General features: G+C 42.4%; 1 protein-coding gene across 5 annotated transcripts in view; it reads right to left on the bottom strand.

The window, feature by feature from the left end:
- The window catches only part of HERC2 (HECT and RLD domain containing E3 ubiquitin protein ligase 2), a 248,598-nt gene that overhangs the window by 213,045 nt on the left and 15,201 nt on the right, over nucleotides 1-20,352 (bottom strand). The window lies entirely within an intron of this gene.

Here is a 20,352-nt window from a genome sequence, read left to right as displayed (position 1 = left end):
CTCAATGGACATGAGTCTGAACAAGCTCCGGGAGGTGGTGAAGGACAGGGAAGCCTGGGGTGCTGCGGTCTACGGGGTCGCAGAGTCAGACAGGACTGAGCAGCAGCAGCAACTTAAAAACAATGTTCCAATATCCCAAAAAGGCAGGTGAGAGAAACAGAAACAGAAAACAGAGCAGAAACAGAAAACAAACAGTAAGATGAGAAGTCTTAAAATCTAAACACATCATGAATTATACTATATATGATCTGAACGCAGCAGACAGACTGTCACAATGGATTTTCTAAAACTGACCCAACTACATGCAATCTCTACAAAACTCACTTGGAATATAAAAATATAAGGAGATTAGAAGTAAATTAATGGAAATATATATATACCAAACAACACTAATCAAAAGAAAGTTGAAATGACTATTTTAATATCACATAAAACGGATGCCAGAGAAAAGAAAATTCATGGAGATAAAGAGGAATATAACATGATAATAGAGCAGAAAAGTCACCAAAGAAAACATAATAACCTTACATGTGTATGAAATCAAAATAAAGCCCCAAAACATACAAAACAAGAACTAAAAGGAAAAATGGACAAATCCACAATTATGTTAGAGACACCAATACTACCCTGTCAGTAACAAAACAAGCAGAGAGAAAACCAGCACTGATAACGAATTGAAAATCATAAGCATAAACCAAACAGATGTGATCAACACTTTATACAACAAGCGATCCAACAAGGGTAGAACATGCCTTCTTTTTAAAGTATACATTGAATATTCACAAAGACAGACCACATTTCAAAAACGCAGGACTTAAGAAGGGTGACAAAAATGAAACAGCACAAGGAAAGTGAAAATAAGCTGAAGCATACAATACAAAGTACCTGGCTATACAGCAGAGCATTATTCTCTTTAATCCTTACAAAACAATTTTTCCAGCAGGCAGGGTTCTGTCTCCTGTTCACAGATGCAAAAGACACTGCACCTCACAGTATAGTTCAGGCAAAGAGCTAGGGCTAGAATGCAGCGTAGGCCCTACTCACCCATAGGGTCTGCCTACAAGGCTGGGGGCAAACTCCAGCCTGAAGTTGGCTTATGTATAGTCTGAAACCTAAGAAAAGATTTCACATCTTAAGTGGCTGAAAAGTAATCAAAAGAATATTTTCTAATGAAAACATTATAAAAACTTCACATTTCAATGTTTACTTAGTTTTGTGTATGGCTGCTTTGGCACAACTGCAGGGTCCCAAAAGTGGGTCCCCTGGCCCTTTAGAGAAAGTCTGCCAACCTCTGATGCAAACCTCATTGTAAATATTACAAATAAAAAAGAACACAAAATGCTCATATAACATCAGCAATATAATCTTTCATCACCAGGAAGAGGACAAGAAGCATCACCAAACACAACTCAAGTTTTACTCTCAGGAGCATAACATTTGCAATAGCAAAAGCAGAAGGAAGTCGCTTGAGGATACAGAAACAACCAAGAGCTCTACAACCAGCTCTGAGACAACAGGTTAAGTATGTCCTCTCTTCTTTCCATTAACACAGGCTCGAAGTGTACAGACAGCCAACAGACAGAACATAAAACTGTATGGAACACACACACCACAGATTATGGAAAGATGTGGCTAGGGGAGTGGGGGAGTTGACCTTCCTAAGGTTCCAGGGTAACACCCTGAAGGGGAAGAGCAGATTTCAGGAGATGAAATGAGGACTAGAAGACTTTAACACTCTCCTGTTCCAGTACAGCAAGAAGATTTTTCATAACCACCCAATGAGATTTCCTCTCAAAGCACTGTCAGAAGGTGCTAGGTGACGACCTACAGAAAGAGGAGCTGTTGTTGTTCAGTCACTGTGCTTGAGGTCCAGGGTGAGCAGCAGGCTAGAGGCACAGGTAACCCCTCTGTGCAGGTCTCCCCACACGGGCAGGGGCCACAGCTGGAGTAGCACTCCTAAAACGGCCCAGGGCCACCATCAGAGACTCCTGCATTCTACTGCGCAACAAAAGTTCAACTGTGTTTTATTTTCACTTTAATAACTACCCTGAAGAAAGCTTGTTCACTAATACAGGCTTCTCAATTAAAAAAAAAAACTACAGGTATCTAAGAACACTCCCCTTCATGGATCACAGCGTGTCGTTGTGAAGGAGCTTGCATAACACAACGGACTATGACCAAAACCATGCCAGGTCACCGAAGAAAGACGGGTCATAATGAAGGGTTCTGACAAAACCCGGTCCACTGGAGAAGAAATGGCAACCCACTCCAGTGTTCTTGCCTGGAGAACTCCACGGAGGATATGAAAAGGCAAAAAGATATGACGATAAAAGATGAGCCCCGCAGGTGGGAAGATGTCCAATATGCCACTGGGGAAGAGCAGACGGCAATTACCAATAGCTCCAGAAAGAATGAAACGGCGGGGCCTAAGTGGAAACAATGCTATTCTGTGGAGGTGACTGGAGGTGAAAGTAAAGTCCGATGCTGTAAAGAACAATACTGCACAGGAAACTGGAATGTTAGGCCCATGCATCAAGGCAAATTGGAAGTGGTCAAGCAGGGGATGGAAAGATTGAACATTAACACCTTAGGAATCAGTGAACTAAACTGGACAGGAATGGGAGAATTTAACTGAGATGGCCATTATATCTAATACTGTGGGCAAGAATCCCTTAGAAGAAATGGAGTAGCCCTCATAGTCAACAAAGAGAGTCCAAAATGCAGTATTTGGGTGCAATCTCAAAAATGACAGAATGATCTTGGTTCATTTCCAAGGCAAACCATCCAACGTGACAGTAATACAAGTCTACTCCCCAACCACAGATGCCGAAGGCGGCAAAGTTGAGCAGTCTTATGAAAACCCACAACACCTTCTAAAACTAACATCAAAAAAAGATGTCCATTTCATCATAGAGGATTGGAATGCACAAGCAGGAAGTCAAGCGATACCCAGAATAACAGGCAAGGTTGGCCTCAGAGGATAAAATGAAGCAGGGCAAAGGCTAACAGTTTTGTCAAGAGAACACGCTGATCATAGCAAACACCCTATTCCAACAACCTAAGAGACTACTCTACGTATGGACATCACCAGACGGTCAACATCGAAATCCGACTGATGATGTTCTTTGCAGCCAAAAAAGAAAACGCCAGGAGAAATGTCAACAAGCTTGATATGTAGATGACACCACTCTACTGGCTGAAAGTGAAGAGAAACTAAAGAGCCTCTTGAGGGTGAAAGAGCAGCGTGGAAAACGCTAGCTGAAAACTCAACATTCAAACAACTAAGATCGTGGCATCTGGGCACATCACTTCACAGCAAATAGATGGGAGAAAAATGGCAACAGTGAGACTTTATTTTCTTGGGCTCGAAAATCACTGCAGATGATGACTGCAGACATGAAATTCAAAGAAGCTTGCTCCCTGGAAGGAAAGTTATGACAAACCTAGACAGTGTATTGCCGACAATGGTCCATACAGTCAAAGCTATGGTTTTTCCATTAGTCGTGTACTGATGTGAGAGTTGGACCACAGAGAAGGCTGAGCACAGAAGAATTTATGTTTTTGGATTGTGGAGCTGGAGAAGACTATTGAGAGTCCCTTGGTCAGCAAGGAGGTCAAACCAGTCAATCCTAAAGGAAATTAACCTGAATATTCACTGGAAGAACTTTTGCTGAAGCTGAAGCTCCAATACTTTGGCCATTTGATGGGAAGAGCCAATGCACTGAAAAAGAATCTGATGCTGGGAAAGATCGAGGGCAGGAGAAGCGGGCAACAGAGAATGAGATGGTTAAATGGCATCACCAATTCAGTGGACATGAATTTAAGCAAAGTCCAGGAGAAAGCAGAGGACAGAGGAGCCTGTTGTGCTACAGTCCATGGGGTCGCAAAGTCATACATGACTTAGTGACTGAACAACAATCTAAATGTATCACTGAAAATTTTCCACAAAAATGAAATGGGGGGGGCGCATACACCTGTGTTGGTCGCAGGGGGAGACTGATTTATTTCAAGGAATTGGCTTCCACAATGGTGGAAGTTCAACTCCAAAAACTGCAGAGAAAGCAAGCAAGGTGGGAACCAAGGAACAGTTGATGTTACAGTTTTGAGTCCAAAGGCAATCTGGAGGGAAAATTTCTTCTTGCTGGAAGAAAATTAGTCTTTTCTCTACTCAGGCTCTTCGAGTGACTGGATGAGGCCCACCCACATTATGAAGTGTAATTTGCTTTACTCAAAGTCCATGGATTTATGTGTGAATTTCATTCAAAATTCATTTTCATAGAAACATCCAGAATAATATCTAATCAACCAAATATCTGGACAACATGGCTTGGCAAAGTTGATACATAAAATAAACCATTACACTGCTGCTGCTAAGTCACTTCAGTCGTGTCCGACTCTGTGTGACCCCATAGACGGAAGCCCACCAGGCTCCCCTGTCCCTGGGATTCTCCAGGCAAGAACACTGGAGTGGGTTGCCATTTCCTTCTCCAATGTGTGAAAGTGAAAAGTGAAAGTGAAGTCGCTCAGTCATGTCCGACCCTTAGCGACCCCACGGACTGCAGCCTACCAGGCTCCTCCATCCATGGGATTTTCTAGGCAAGAGTACTACAAGATCTCAATTAATAAAATTAATTAAGACTAAAAGGAGATACTTCAAGATGGTGGAGGAATAGGAATAGGGAGACCACTTTCTCTCCCACAAATTCATCAAAAGATCATCTGAATGCTGAGCAACTTCTACCAAACATCTGAACACTGGCAGGACACCAGGCACCCAGAAACACAGCCCATTCTCTTCGAAAGGAGGTAGGACAAAATACAAAAGACAAGAGACACAAAAGAGTTAGGGACAGAGACGTGTCCTGGGGCGGGGAGTCCTGAAGTTTCCACAAAGTAGGAAACCCTCTCACAGACAGGTGTGTGGGGACTTTTGGAATCTCAGAAGGCAACATAACCGGGGGAAAAAAAAAAAAACCCAGAGAATACACGCCTAACTACAACTGCAGAAATGGGAACTTTCCTGAGAAAGGCTCTAACCTAACAACCTAACGGGTAGCCTGGCCCACTCACAGAACAAAGGACTGAGGGAATACCAAAGGAGAAATGCCGGGAGGCAGAGGCAGGCTTGCCACAGCCAGAGCTGGAAGGCAAGGGGCTGCTACAATCTCAGCCCCAGAGACGACATCTTCCACCAAGCTGTGAGGAGCCTCCCAGCTGCTAACGCCGACTTCCTGAGACTCTGGATGGTTGACACTGGCCAGGAGGGTCAAGGGTGAGACCAGCTCTCCAGAAGAGAGACACAGCACAGTTGAGATGATACTCTCACAGTGCCCCTGGGAAACTGAGTGGATGGGACCGGGGAGGTGATTGAGACACACAGCCCCCTTGGGACAGCGTTCTCACCAAGCACCTGGGGCCCTGAGTTGCTCAGACGGGTGAAGGGCACAAAATGTACGCCCAATCCACAGAGATCAAGCCAGAACTGTGTCTGAGTGTCTCCTGTGGAGGGACGGGTCAGCAGCGGCCTGCCACAGGGGCTCTGGGTGCAGCAGACCTGGATATGGCATAAACCTTCTTGGTGGAGGTCACCATTAACCCCACCATCAGTTCAGTTCAGTTCAGTCACTCAGTCGTTTCCGATTCTTTGCGACCCCATTAATCACAGCACTCCAGGCCTCCCTGTCCATCACCAAATCCCGGAGTTCACTCAAACTCATGTCTATCAAGTCAGTGATGCCATCCAGCCATCTCATTCTCTGTCGTCCCCTTCTCCTCCTGCCCCCAATCCTTCCCAGCATCAGAGTCTTTTCCAGTGAGTCAGCTCGTCGCATGAGGTGGCCAAGCTGCCAGAACTTACACAGGACTGGGGAAACAGACTCTTCGAGGGCATAAACAAAACCTTCTGTGCACCAGGAATCAGGGGAAAGGAGCAGTGACCTCACAAGTTACTGACCCAGACATGCCCGAAACTGTCCAGCAGTCTTCGGCGGAGGCAAGGTTCAGCAGTGGCCTGCTGCAGGGTCGGGGGCGATGAGTGGAAAAGTATGTGCATGGGACCTTTTGAAGGAGGTCACCATTATCTTCATTACCTCCACCACAGATCAGCCTCAGGTCAAGCAACCAGGAGGGAACACAGCCACGCCCACTAACAGAAAACTGGACTAAAGATTTACCAATCACAGCCCTGCACAACAGAACAAGACCCAGTTTCCCCTCAGTCAGGCTCTCCCATCAAAAAGCTTCCATAAGCCTCTTACCCCTATCTATCAGAGGGCAGACAGAATGAAAACCACAATCACAGAAAACTAACCAAACCGATCACATCGACCACAGCCTTGTCTAGCTCCATGAAACTATGAGCCATGCTGCGTAGGGCCACCAAAGGTGGACACAATGGTCACTGCAGAGAGTTCTGACAAAACGTGGTCCACTGGAGAAGGGAATGGCAAATCACTTCAGTATTCTTGCTTTGAGAACCCCGTGAACAAAATGAAAAGGTAAAAAGGTATGACACTGAAAGATGAACTCCCCAGGTCGGTAGGTGTCCAATATGCCACTGGAGAAGAGTGGAGAAATAACTCCACAAAGAATGAAGAGACAGAGCCAAAGCAAAAACAACACCCACCTGGGATGTGATGGAGATAGAAGTAAAGTCTGATGCTGTAAAGAGCAATATCGCACAGGAACCTGGAATGTTAGATCCATGAATCAAGGCAAATTGAAAGTGATCAAACAGGAGATGGCACAAGTGAACATCAACATTTTAGGAATCAGTGAACTAAAATGGACAGGAATCGGGAAACTGAGATGGCCATTATATCTACTACCGTGGGCAAGAATCCCTTAGAAGAAATTGAGTAGCCATCACAGCCAAAATAAGAGCCTGAAATGCAGTTCAGTTCAGTCGCTCAGTCGTGTCCGACTCTCCGCGACCCCATGAATCACACCACGCCAGGCCTTCCTATCCATCACCAACTCCCAGAGTTCACTCAAACTCATGTCCACAGAGTCGGTGATGCCATCCAGCCATCTCATTCTCTGTCGTCCCCTTCTCCTCCCGCCCCCAACCTTTCCCAGCATCAGAGTCTTTTCCAGTGAGTCAACTCGTTGCATGAGGTGGCCAAAGTATTGCAGTTTCAGCTTTAGCATCAGTCCTTCCAATGAACACCCAGGATTGATCTCCTTTAGAATGGACTGGTTGGATCTCCTTGCGGTACCAGGGACTCTCAAGAGTCTTCTCCAACACCACAGTTCAAAAGCATCAATTCTTCGGTGATCAGCTTTCTTCACAGTCCAACTCTCACATCCATACATGACCACGGGAAAAACCATTGCCTTGACTAGATGGACTTTTGTTGGCAAAGTAATGTCTCTGCTTTTTAATATATTATCAAGGTCGGTCATAACTTTCCTTCCAAGGAGTAAGTGTCTTTTAATTTCATGGCTGCAATCAGCATCTGCAGTGATTTTGGAGCCCAAAAACATAAAGTCTGACACTGTTTCCACTGCTTTTCCATCTATTTCCCATGAAGTGATGGGACCAGATGCCATGATCTTTGTTTTCTGAATGTTGAGCTTCAAGCCAACCTTTTCACTCTCCTCTTTCACTTTCATCAAGAGGCTTTTGAGTTCCTCTTCACTTTCTGCCATAAGGGTGGTGTCATCTGCATATCTGAGGTTACTGATATTTCTCCCGGCAATTCCAGCTTGTGCTTCTTCCAGCCCAGTGTTCCTCAGGATGTACTCTGCATATAAGTTAAATAAGCAAGGTGACAATATACAGCCTTGACATACTCCTTTTCCTATTTGGAACCAGTCGGTTGTTCCATGTACAGTTCTGACTGTTGCTTCTGTTCTGGTTTCTCAAGAGGCAGGTCAGGTGGTCTGGGATTCCCATCTCTTTCAGAATTTTCCACAGTTTATTGTGATCCACACAGTCAAAGGCTTTGCCATAGTCAATGAAGCAGAAATAGATGTTTTTCTGAAACTCTCTTGCTTTCTCCATGATCCAGCGGATGTTGGCAATTTGATCTCTGGTGCCTCTGCCTTTTCTAAAACCAACTTGAACATCTGGAAGTTCACGGTTCACATATTGCTGAAGCCTGGCTTGGAGAATTTTGAGCATGACTTTACTAGCGTGTGAGATGAGTGCAATTGTGCGGTAGTTTGAGCATTCTTTGGCATTGCCTTTCTTTGGGATTGGAATGAAGACTGACCTTTTCCGGTCCTGTGGCCACTGCTGAGTTTTCAAAATTTGCTGGCATATTGAGTGCAGCACTTTCACAGCATCATCTTTCAAGATTTGAAATAGCTCAACTGGAATTCCATCACCACCACTAGCTTTGTTCGTAGTGATGCTTTCTAAGGCCCACTTGACTTCACATTACAAGATGTCTGGCTCTAGGTCAGTGATCACGTTATCGTGACTATCTTGCTCGTGAAGATCTTTTTTGTACAGTTCTTCTGTGTATTCTTGCCACCTCTTCTTAATATCTTCTGCTTCTGTTAGGTCCCTACCATTTCTGTCCTTTATCGAGCCCATCTTTGCATGAAATGTTCCCTTGGAATCTCTAATTTTCTTGAAGAGATCTCTTGTTTTTCCTATTCTGTTGTTTTCCTCTATTTCTTTGCATTGATCACTGAGGAAGGCTTTCTTATCTCTCCTTGCTATTCTTTGGAACTCTCCATTCAGATGCTTATAGCAGTACTTGGATGCAATCTCAAAAATGACAGAATGATCTCTGTTCGTTTCCAAGGCAAACCATTCAATATCATAGTAATCCAAGTCTACGACCTGACCAGTAATGCTGAAGAAGCTGAACTTGAATGGTTCTATGAAGACCTACAAGATCTTCTAGAACTAACACTCAAAATAAGATGTCCTCTTATTGCAAAAGTAAGAAGTCAAGAGATACCTGGATTAACAGACAAATTTGGCCTTGGAGTACAAAACAAAGTGGGTAAAAGGCTAACAGGGTTTTGCCAAGAACGCACTGGTGGTAGCGAACACCCTCTTGCAACAACACAAGAGAAGACTCTACACATGGACATCACCAGATAGTCAACACCAAAATCAGACTGATTATATTCTTTGCAGCCAAAGATGGAGAAGCTCTATACAGTCAGCAAAAACAAGACCAGGAGCTGACTGTGGCTCATATCATGAACTTCTTATTGCCAAATTCAGACTTAAATTGAAGAAAGTGGGGAAAATCACTAAACTATTCAGGTATGACCTAAATCAAATTCCTTATGATTATACACTGGAAGTGAGAAACAGATTTTAGGGACTAGCTCTGATAAGAGTGCCTGATGAACTATGGACAGAGGTTTGGGACACTGTACAGGAGACAGGGATCAAGACCATCCTCAGGAAAAACAAATGCAAAAAAGCAAAATTGCTGTCTGAGGAGTCCTTACAAATAGCTGTGAAAAGAAGGGAAGCAAAAAGCAAAGGAGAAAAGGACAGATATACCCATTTAAATGCAGAGTTCCAAAGAATAGCAAGGGGAGATAAGAAAGCCTTCCTCAGCGATCAATGCAAAGAAACAGAGGAAAACAACAGAATAGGAAAGACCAGAGATCTCCTCAAGAAAATTAGAGATACCAAGGGAATATTTCATGCAAAGATGGGCTCGATAAAGGACAGAAATAGTATGAACCTAACAGAAGCAGAAGATATTAAGAAGAGGTGGCAAGAATACACAGAAGAACTGTACAAAAAGAATCTTCACAATCCAGTTAATTACGATGGTGTGATCACTCACCTAGAGTCAGACATCCTGGAATGTGAAGTCAAGTGGGCCTTACGAAGCATCACTACAAACAAAGCTAGTGGAGCTGATGGAATTCCAGTTGAGCTATCTCAAACCCTAAAAGATGATGCAGTGAAAGTGCTGCGCTCAGTATGTCAGCAAATTTGGAAAACTCAGCTGTGGCCACAGAACTGGAAAAGGTCAGTTTTCATTCCAATCCCAAAGAAAGGAAGAAGCTCTATACAGTCACCAAAAACAAGACCAACCGGAAGCTGACTGTGGCTCAGATCATGAACTCCTTATTGTCAAATTCAGACTTAAATTGAAGAAAGTAGGCCATTCAGGTATGACCTAAATCAAATCCCTTACGATTAAACAGAGGAAGTGACAAGCAGATTCAAGGGATTAGATCTGATAGTCTGATAGTCCCGTGACACTGTACGGGAGGCAGTAATCAAGACCATTCCCAAGAAAAAGAAATGGAAAAAGGCAAAATGATTGTCTGAGGAGGCCTTAAAAATAGCTGAGAAGAGAAAGGCAAAGGAGAAAAAGAAAAATATACCCATTTAAATGCAGATTTCCGAAGAACAGTGAAAAGATATAAGAAAGCCTTCCTCAGCGATCAGTGCAAAGAAATAGAGGAAAACAACAGAATGGGAAAGACTAGAGATCTCGTCAAGAAAATTAGATAGCAAGGGAACATTTCATGCAAAGATGGGCTCAACAAAGGACAGAAATGGTATGGACCTAACAGAAGCAGAAGATATTAAGAAGAGGTGGCAAGAATACACAGAAGAAATGTACAAAAAGACCTTAATGACCCAGATAACCATAATGGTGTAATCACTCACCTAGAGCCAGACATCCTAAACTGCAAAATCAAATAGGCTTTAGAATCATCACCAAGAACAAAGCTAGTGGAGGTGATAGAATTCCAGATGAGCTATTTCAAATCCTGAAAGATGATGCTGTGAAAGTGCTGCACTCAATATGCAAGCAAATTTGGAAAACCCAGCAGTGGCCACAGGACTGGAATAGGTCAGTTTTCATTCCATTCCCAAAGAAAGGAAATGCCAAAGAATGTTCAAACTACTGCACAATTGCACTAATCTCACATACCAGCAAAGTAATGCTCAAAATTCTTCACGCTAGGCTTCAACAGTACATGAACCATGAATTTCCAGATGTTAAAGCTGGATTCAGAAAAGCCAGAGGAACCAGAGATCAAATTGCCATCATCTGCTGGATCATAGAAAAAGCAAGAAAATTCCAGAAAAACATCTACTTCGGCTTCATCGACTACAGCAAAGCCTCTGACTGTGTGGATCACAACTGTGGAAAATTCTTCAACAGATGGGAATACCAGACCACCTGATCTGCCTCCTGCAAAACATGTATGCAGGTCAAGAAGCAACAGTTAAAACTGGACATGGAACAAAAGACTGGTTCCAAATCAGGAAAGGAGTATGTCAGAGCTGTATATTTTCACCCTGCTTGTTTAACTTCTATGCAGAGTACATCAAGCAAAATGCTGGGCTGGATGAAGCACAAGCTGGAAGCAAGATGCCGGGAGAAATACCAATAACCTCAGATATGCAGATAACATCACCCTTATGACAGAAAGCAAAGAGGAACTAAATTAGCCTCTTGATGAAAATGAAAGAGGAGAGTGAAAAAGCTGGCTTAAAACAACATTCAAAAAAATAAGATCATGGCATCTGGTCCCATCACTTCATGGGAAACAGATGGGGGAAAAATGGAAACAGTGACAGACTATTTTCTTGGACTCCAAAATCTCTGCATATGTTGACTGCAGTCATGAAATTAAAAGACACTTGCTCTTCAGAAGAAAAGCTATGATCAACCTAGACAGCATATTAAAAAGCAGTTTGTGATTACATTGCTGACAAATGTCTGGATAGTCAAAACTATCTTTTTTCTGGTAATCACTTATGGGTGTGAGAGTTGGAACTATAAAGAAAGCTGAGCACTAAAGAATTTATGCTTTTGAACTGTGGTGATGGAGAAGATTCTTGAGAATCCCTTGGACTGCAAGGAAATCCAACCAGTCCATCCTAAAGGAAATCAGTTCTGAATATTCACTGGAAGGACTGATGCTTAAGCTGAAACTCCAATACTTTGGCCACCTGATGTGAAGACTTATTGGAAAAAACTCTGATGCTGGGAAAGATTGAAGGCGGGAGGAGAAGGGGACAACAGAGATGGTTGGGTGGCATCACGAACTCAATGGACATGAGTTTCAGCAAGCTCCAGAAGTTGGGAATGGACAGGGAAGCCTGGCATGCTGCAGTCCATGGGGTCACAAAGAGCTGGACACGACTGAGTGACTGAACTGACTTACTGAATTTGTGAAATCCTGTACAAATGCTAAGAGAGACTACTAGATCATCAGTCACCACGCACAAGTTAACAAATAAATGTACACATGCCTTTGCCTCTTTATGCTATTGTATGCCAGGATGCAAAACCAACTTTACATTATTTTTGCTTATTAAGCATGTAAAATGGGACTCTTATAATGTGGACTCCAGAGCTCTGCTAAAATGTTTAACACCAATATCATACTTTTTTATCTGTGGTATAATAAAAATATTTATTCGGTCTTTGGTCTAGGTTTCTGGCACAGAGCTTCTAAAACACTTGCAATTTCCTTAGGAGCATCTTTCGACATTCACAACAAGCTCCTTTCCACTATACCTGAGCTTATGCTAAGGAACTGACTCAGGATGAGGCCTCTAGATGGCTCCGTGATGTGAGCTGGTCACCAGAAAAACCAAACAGTGATCAGAGGGGAAAACTATCAGGACCATCTCCTGACCTCTAGAGAGAGAGGGGTGGGAGATTAAATAAAATCTCTTGAACAAAAAAACTGGGGGATATTTCAGGTTGGTGAATACACAGACGTGCTGGGAGGTTGGAGGGCCAAGAAAAGGCATGGAAGCTCTGAGCCCCTTCCCCACACCTTGCCTTCTGCATCTCTTCCACTTGGCTGTTTTGAGCTGTCTTCTTTATAATAAACCAACAAAGTGTTTTCCTGAATTTTGTGAGTTTTTCTAGGGAATTACTGAACCTGAGAGGGTCATGGAAACCTCTAAATTTGTAGTCAGTCAGGCAAATGTGAGAGTAACCTGGGACTCCCATGTGAGTCTGGAATCTGAAGTGGAGGCAGCCTTGGAGAACTGAGCCCTTCACTTGTGAGGACTGAACTCCAGTAGTTAAGTGTCAGAACTGGACTGAATTATCAGACATCCACTTGGTACTGGAGAATCACAGAATTGGTGTAGAACCACACTCTAAATTTGTTGTTGTTTAGTCACTAAGTCATGTCCAACTGTTTTGTGATCCCATGTACTACAGCCCACCAGGCTCCTCTGTCCATGGGATTCTCCAGGCAAGAATACTAAGTGGGTTGCCACTTCCTTCTCCAGAGGCTCCTCCTGACCCAGGGATCAAACCTGTGTCTCCTGCACTGACAGGCAGATTCTTTACCACTGAGCCACCAGGGAAGCCCACTTTCTGAATTAGAGGCTACTTAATTCAGATAAAAGTCATAATCTCAACCACATGAATGGCTGAGATTAAACCAGAAAGAATGGTGGCAGAGAAACATGAATATATAAGCAAGATGCTAAAGATTAGTATCAAGGAAGAAAGATAGTAATTTCTGTCTTAAAGAAAAATGTCCAGTTATGCGAAAACATGAAACAAGATGGTAAGAGACAAGTTGGCAGATACAGTAAGTAACAGAAGATTTGAGGTAAACTTTATCTGCCTTAGTTAACAAAACCTGCAAAAAATGTGTCAAAATTGACAGTTGATCAATAAAGAAAGGCGTGAACCTTATACTACCACCCTGGGCTTTCTCTCTGTGAGTACAGCACAGCCATCCTCTCTTGAGCCCAGATCAACTTCCTCTGAAAGCCGTTTGATGCCATCTTCCCAGAATCAGCTCTCTTCCTGTCTCTTAAACTCTAAAGGTAATAGACTTTGGCTGTACAGACACAACACACTTTTTGAAAAGCAAACATCATCAGCAGAACTTAGAAACACGTTAGAAATGCAAATTCCTAAGTCCTACCCCAAATCCAAGAAATCATAAATTCTAAGGGTGGGGCCAGACACTGGTCAGGCCAGTGTCTGACCAAGACTTCAGGTGATCCTAATGAACTAGAGTTTGGGCTACAGAATCAGGATTCAGCTGAGTTCTCCCTGCTAAGAGGACTGAGTCCTGACTACTCTTTCTAACACGCACAGCCCTTTGTGCAATAGCGTCTAAGCTCGAGTTTATAAACGTGCCCCCAGAATGTATCCACTGCAGCAGCAGCTGCACTCTCCTAGAGGTAGATGCAGCTGAGCACTCCAGCAGTCCATGTCCCTCCAGGCTGGCCCACCCCTATCTGCTGCTCCCTGTCCACCCTCCATACCACTGCTCTTCACGGTCCTCCACCTGGAGGACCCCACCTGCACCACCACCCTTGGGCCCAAGCCAGGTCTCTGAAAAACCGCAGGAATCATACCACTCCTGAACTCCACCAGCCCTGGTTGTGGGTAACATCATGGGGTTTTTATGATCCTGTTAAACACTTCTGTATGCAAATCCATTTTCTGCCCAAATAATCATGAGTTATTTTGGAATAAAAGCCACATCCAATATTTTATATCCTCCACAGAGAAACTATAAAACCAGGAGAAAAGTTGTCACGTTCTTTAAAAAAAAAAAAAAATCAAAAACTCATCTCTGGACTTTTAAAATTGAAACACACATAACTAAAGAGCACTGACCAGACCAAGAGAAAAGGAAACCCTAAAAACAATGCACAATACAAAGTCAGAAAAAGCCAAAACAAACTCCATAAGAACTACATAAAAACTATAAAAAGTTAGTACTGATGTCCATAAATGACATTAGTAATGTAACAGAAATAGCAATAAATTTTTTTAAGAGGCCTGAATAAGCAAACAACTGGCTAGTATATTTCTACTATCTGCACAGACTGAGAAGGTTTACAATAAACGAAACAGTTCTTCACACAAAGGTCAGGCCCCAGCAAAAATTAAAAAATTAAGTTTTGTGTATCTGTTATTAGCCTCTTAACTTTCCTTTCTTTACATCCTATTCCCTCCTCTATTTTCCCTCAAAATAATAAATATGGTAACTCTAAACAGGGTTGTAGGAAATATTCACTTGAAAAAAAAGTGTAAGATTATAATCTAGCCTGTCTTTTGTAGGGCAGGCCCCGAAAAGGAAACACAAAGCTTACTACCTAGGTGGAAGCAGTCTTTCCTCATCAGTAGGATCAAAAAGTTCTAAAAGGAAGAAAAGAAGGTTTATTCCAAGGTAAGCTCAAAATATTAAAAGCCACTATGTCCCAGAAATGAATGAAGAAAACAAGCTAAACAACAGTAAGAACTCATCCTAGAATTGCTGTGTGTGCAGTAGAAAATGGTCATTCCCTGGGAAAACAGAGCAAAGATAACGGTGCATCTAAGGAACTTCTGCTCTGACCTGTATTTTTCTCACAATCAGCCACACTACAATCACATAATGCACACAGTTTTCCAAGGAGACAGGTAAGGTGGTCTGGTATTTCTATCTCTTTGAGAATTTTCCAGTTTCTTCTGATCCAGACAATCAAAGAGTCCGCACAGTCAGTCAATGAAGCAAAAGTAAATGTTTTTCTGGAATTCCCTTGCTTTCTCTATGATCCAATGAATTTTGGCAATTTGATCTCTGGTTCCTGTGCCTTTTCTAAATTCAGCTTCTACATCTATCTGGAAATTCTTGATTCACATACTGCTGAAGCAGAGCTTGAAGGATTTTGAGCACACCCTTACTAGATGTGAAATGAGCACAACTTTACGACAGTCTGAACATTCTTTGGCATTATCCTTCTTTAGGACTGGAATGAAAATAGACCTTTTCCAGTCCTGTGGCCACTGCTGAGTTTTCCAAATTTGCCAAAATACTGAGTGCAACAATTTGACAGCATCACCTTTTAGAATTTTAAACAGCTCAACTGAAATTCCACCACCTCCACTAGGTTTGTTTGTACTTATGCTTCCTAAGGCCCACATGAGTTCAGTCCAGGATGTATGGTTCGAGGCAAGTGATCACACCATCATGGTTATCCAGGTCATTAAGACCTTTCCTGTATAGTTCTTCTGTGTATTCTTGTCACCTCTTCTTAATCTCCTCTGCTTCTATTAAGTGCTTCCTGTTTCTGTCCTTTTTGGTGCCCATTCCTGCATGAAATGTTCCCGTGGTATCTGCAATTTTCTTGAAGAGGTCTCTAGGCTTTCCCATTCTATTATTTTCCTTTACTTTTTTGAACTGTTCATTGAAGAACACTTTCTTATCTCTCACTGCTGTTCTCTGGAACCAAGCATTCAGTTTGGTATATCTCTTCCTTCCTCAGCCTCTTCAAACAACCATTTTGCCTTCGTGTATTTCTTTTTGTTTGGGATGGTTTTGATTACTGCCTCCTGTACAATATCATGAACCTCTGGACGTCGTTCTTCAGGCACTCTGTCTACCAGATCTAGTTCCTTAAATCAATTTGTCACCTCCACTGTATAATCACAAGGGATTTGATTTAGGTCATTAACTGACTGGCCTAGTGGTTTTCCCTACGTTCTTCAATTTAAGCCTGAATTTGCAATAAGGAGCTCATGATCTGAGCCACAGTCAGCTCCAGGTCTTTTTTTTGTGGACTGCATAGAAATTCTCCATCTTTGCCTACAAAGGACATAATCAATCTGATTTCGGTACTGACCTCTGGTGACGTCCATGTGTAGCGTCATCTCTTGGGTCATTGAAAAAGGGTGTTTACTATGACCAGTGTGTTAGTGTTTGCCCTGATTCATTTTATATTCCGAGGCCAAACCTGCCTGTTATTCTGGGTATCTCTTGACTTCCTGCTTTTGAATTCCAATCCTCTATGTGAAAAGGACAAAAGAAGGAATCTTTTTTTGATGTTAGTTATAGGTCTTGTAGGTCTTCAAAGTACCTGACTTCAGCTTCTTTGGCATCAAGGGGCTGGGACACAGACTTCAGTTTACTGTGAGGCTGAATGGTTTGCCTTGGAAAACAAACCGAGATCATTCTGTCATTTTTGAGACTGCATCCAAATACTGCATTTTGGACTCTTTTGTTGACTATGAAGGCTATTCCATTTCTTCTAAATGATTCTTGCCCAAAGTAGTAGATATAACAATCATCTGAATTAAATTCACCCATTCCCGTTCATTTTAGCTCACTGATTGTTAAGATGTCAATGTTCATTCTTGCCATCTCCTGCTTAATTACCCTGATTCATAGATCTAACATTCCAGGTTACAATGCAATATTGTTCTTTACAGCACTGGACTTTACTTTCACCACCAGATACATCCACAGTTGAAATGAGAGTCATTTCAGCTTTGGCCCAGCTGCTTCATTCTTTCTAGAGCTACTAGTAATTGCCTTCCGCTCTTGCCCAGTAGCATACTGGACACCTTCCAACCTGGGGGCTCATCTTCCAGTGTCATATCTTTTTGCCTTTTCATACTGTTCATGGGGTTCTTGCGGCAAAAATACTGGAGTGGTTAGCCATTCCCTGCTTCAGTGGACCATGTTTTGTCATAATTCTTCATTATGACCTGCCTGTCTCAGGTGGCCCTGAACCATGTGGCTTACAGCTTCACTGAGTTATACAAGTCCCTTCACCACGAAAAGGTTATGATCCACGAAGGGGGAATATCAGACCACCTTACCTGGATCCTGAGAAACCCGTACGCAGGTGAAAAAGAAATCAGAATTGGACAAGGAACTGGTTCAAAATTGAGAAAGGAGTAAAACAAGGCTGTACACTGTCACCCTATTTATTTAACTTCTATGCAGAGTACATCATGTAAAATGCAGGGCTGGATGAATCAGAGAATAGAATTAAGATTGCTGGGAGAAATATCTACAATCTCAGCTATGCAAATGATATCACTCTAACAGCACAAAGTGAAGAGGAACTAAAAAGCCTCTTGTTGAAGGTGAAAGAGCAGACTGAAAAAGCTAGCTTGAAACTCAACATTCAAAAAACTAAGATCACAGCATCCAGTCCTGTAACTTCGTAGCCAACAGAAGGGGAAAGGGTGGAAGCAGTGACAGATTTTTATTTTCCTGGGCTCCAAAATCACTATGGATGGTGACTGCAGCCATGAAATTCAAAGATGTTTGTTCCCTAGAAGGAAAGCAACGTCAAACCTAGACAGCATATTAAAAAGCAGGGATATCAATTGGGCAACTAAGCTCTGTAAAGTCAAAGCTATGGTTTTCCCAGTAGTCACGTATGGATGTGAGAGTTGGCCCATCAAGAAGGCTGAGCACCAAAGAATGGATGCTTTCAAATTGTGGTTCTAGAGAAGACTCTGGAGAGTCCCTTGGACTGCAAGGAGATCCAACGAGTCAATCCTATAGGATATCAATCCTGAATATTCATTGGAAGGACTGATGCTTAAGCTTCAAAACTTTGGCCACCTGATGCAAAGAGCTGACTCATTGCAAAAGACCCTGATGCTGGGAAAGACTGAATTCAAAAGAGGGCAGTAGAAGATGAGAATGTTAAGACAGCATCACTAACTCAAAAGACATGAATCAGAGCAAACTCTGGGAGATAGATGAAGGGCAAGGAAACGTAACATGCTGCAGTCCGTGGGGTTGCAAAGAGTCAGACAGGTCTTACTGACTGAACAATAACAAAATAATGTACACAATCTTGGGAATTCCCTGAAAGTCCAGTGGTTAAGGCTCTGCAGATTCCCTGACAGGAGCCTGGTTTGAAACCTGGTTGGAGAACTAAGGACCCGCAAGCTGCTATGTAATGCAGCCAAAAAAAAAAAAGACCATGGTCTTAAAAATGAAATTAGGTGTATAAATCTATTAAAAATATTTTCCCATAACAAAAAGCATATATCATGTCTCATTAAAAACAATAACTTTTACTGAATATCAAGAAAAAACTATTCATTTGGGACCTACATAAAGGTTACATTTTGCTTTATTTTTTAAAATTTATTTGCTTTTGGCCATTCTGGGTCCCTGTTGCTGTCCACAGGCTTTCTCTGGATGCGGCAAGTGGGCACTACTCTCTATTTACAGTGTGAGGGCTTCTCATCTCAGTGGCTTCTCTTGTTGCGGAACCTAGGCTCCAGGGCATGCAGGCTTCAACAGCTGCAGCTCCCAGACTCTAGTTTTGGTGCATAGGCTTAGTTGCTCTGTGGCATATGGGATCTTCTTGGACAATGGATCAAACCCGTATCTCCTGCACTGGCAGGAGGATTCTTTACCACTGATCCATCAGGGAGGCCCTACGCTTTGCTTTCTAACAACATATTTTTTAAAAAACAAAGAACAATAAATAGTCATCAAATGTAATGAATAAGAAATAGACTTTGAAATTTCCCATGTAATTAGTTTTTCTCAGAGTATCTTTTAGAAGTATGTTTTAATGCATTAATACTGGAAGGATAGGATGAAAAGGCACAAAAACTTTAAAAGTATACAGAATGAACTACTAAAACTAATAAATCATTACAAACTGAAACAAGCATGTAATGTAATTACATGATACTATTTACATGAAAGTCTAGAACAGGCAAAACCAATCCACGACACAGAAAGATCAGATCAGTGGTTGCCTATGAGTAAAGAGGGCAGGACGGAGCCAGTAAGGGGCACGTGAGAACCTTCAAAGTGGGAGTACCAATGAGTGGTTGGTTATACCGATTATGTCTGTTGAAACTTATGCAACAGGAAACTCAAAACATATATTTTATTATGGGTAAGTTCTGCCCTAAAGACAAAAAGCTACACTGAAGTCCATCTTGTTAATAATATGCATGAGGTGTCTAGGGGAGTCAGGTAAGATGCACCAATGGACAGAGGACAGATTAGTATGATCCAGGGGATGAGTGTGCAGCTGCTCACTGTACAGACCTGTCAGTTGTTGTGGGTGCATGGAAGTTTTCACAATAAAATATCAGGGAAAAAATGAGCTCACTCTGCTAGATACTGTAACTGTAAAGATATATTGTTTTTCCAATTTATTTTCAAGTGGAGACTATTCTAATTCACTCTATGAAAAGTAACTACTTTTTTTCTTTTTTTAATGTGGACCATTTGTAAAGCCTTTAATTTGTTACAATATTGCTTCCGTTTTATGTTTTGGTTTTTGGCTGCAGGCATGTAGCTCTCCAACCAGGGACTGAACCTACACCCTCTGCATCAGAAGGTGAAGTCCTATCCACTGGACAACCAGGGAAGTCCCACTACTTTCTAAAATAACTTTATCCATCCTGATGATTTTCAAATAGCAGGACTGAATCAACTTCAGCTGCTGCTGCTAAGTCGCTTCAGTCGTGTCCAACTCTGTGCGACCCCACAGACAGCAGCCCACCAGGCTCCCCCGTCCCTGGGATTCTCCAGGCAAGAATACTGGAGTGGGTTGCCATTTCCTTCTCCAATGCATGAAAGGGAAAAGGGAAAGTGAAGTCGCTCAGTCATGTCCAACTCTTAGCGATCCCATGGACTGCAGCCTACCAGGCT

Source organism: Moschus berezovskii, chromosome 2 (assembly GCF_049115385.1).
Source record: "Moschus berezovskii isolate FMDL1 chromosome 2, NW_MosBer_1.0, whole genome shotgun sequence".
Lineage (NCBI taxonomy): Eukaryota > Metazoa > Chordata > Mammalia > Artiodactyla > Moschidae > Moschus > Moschus berezovskii.
This window is presented reverse-complemented; position numbering and strand designations above follow the sequence as displayed.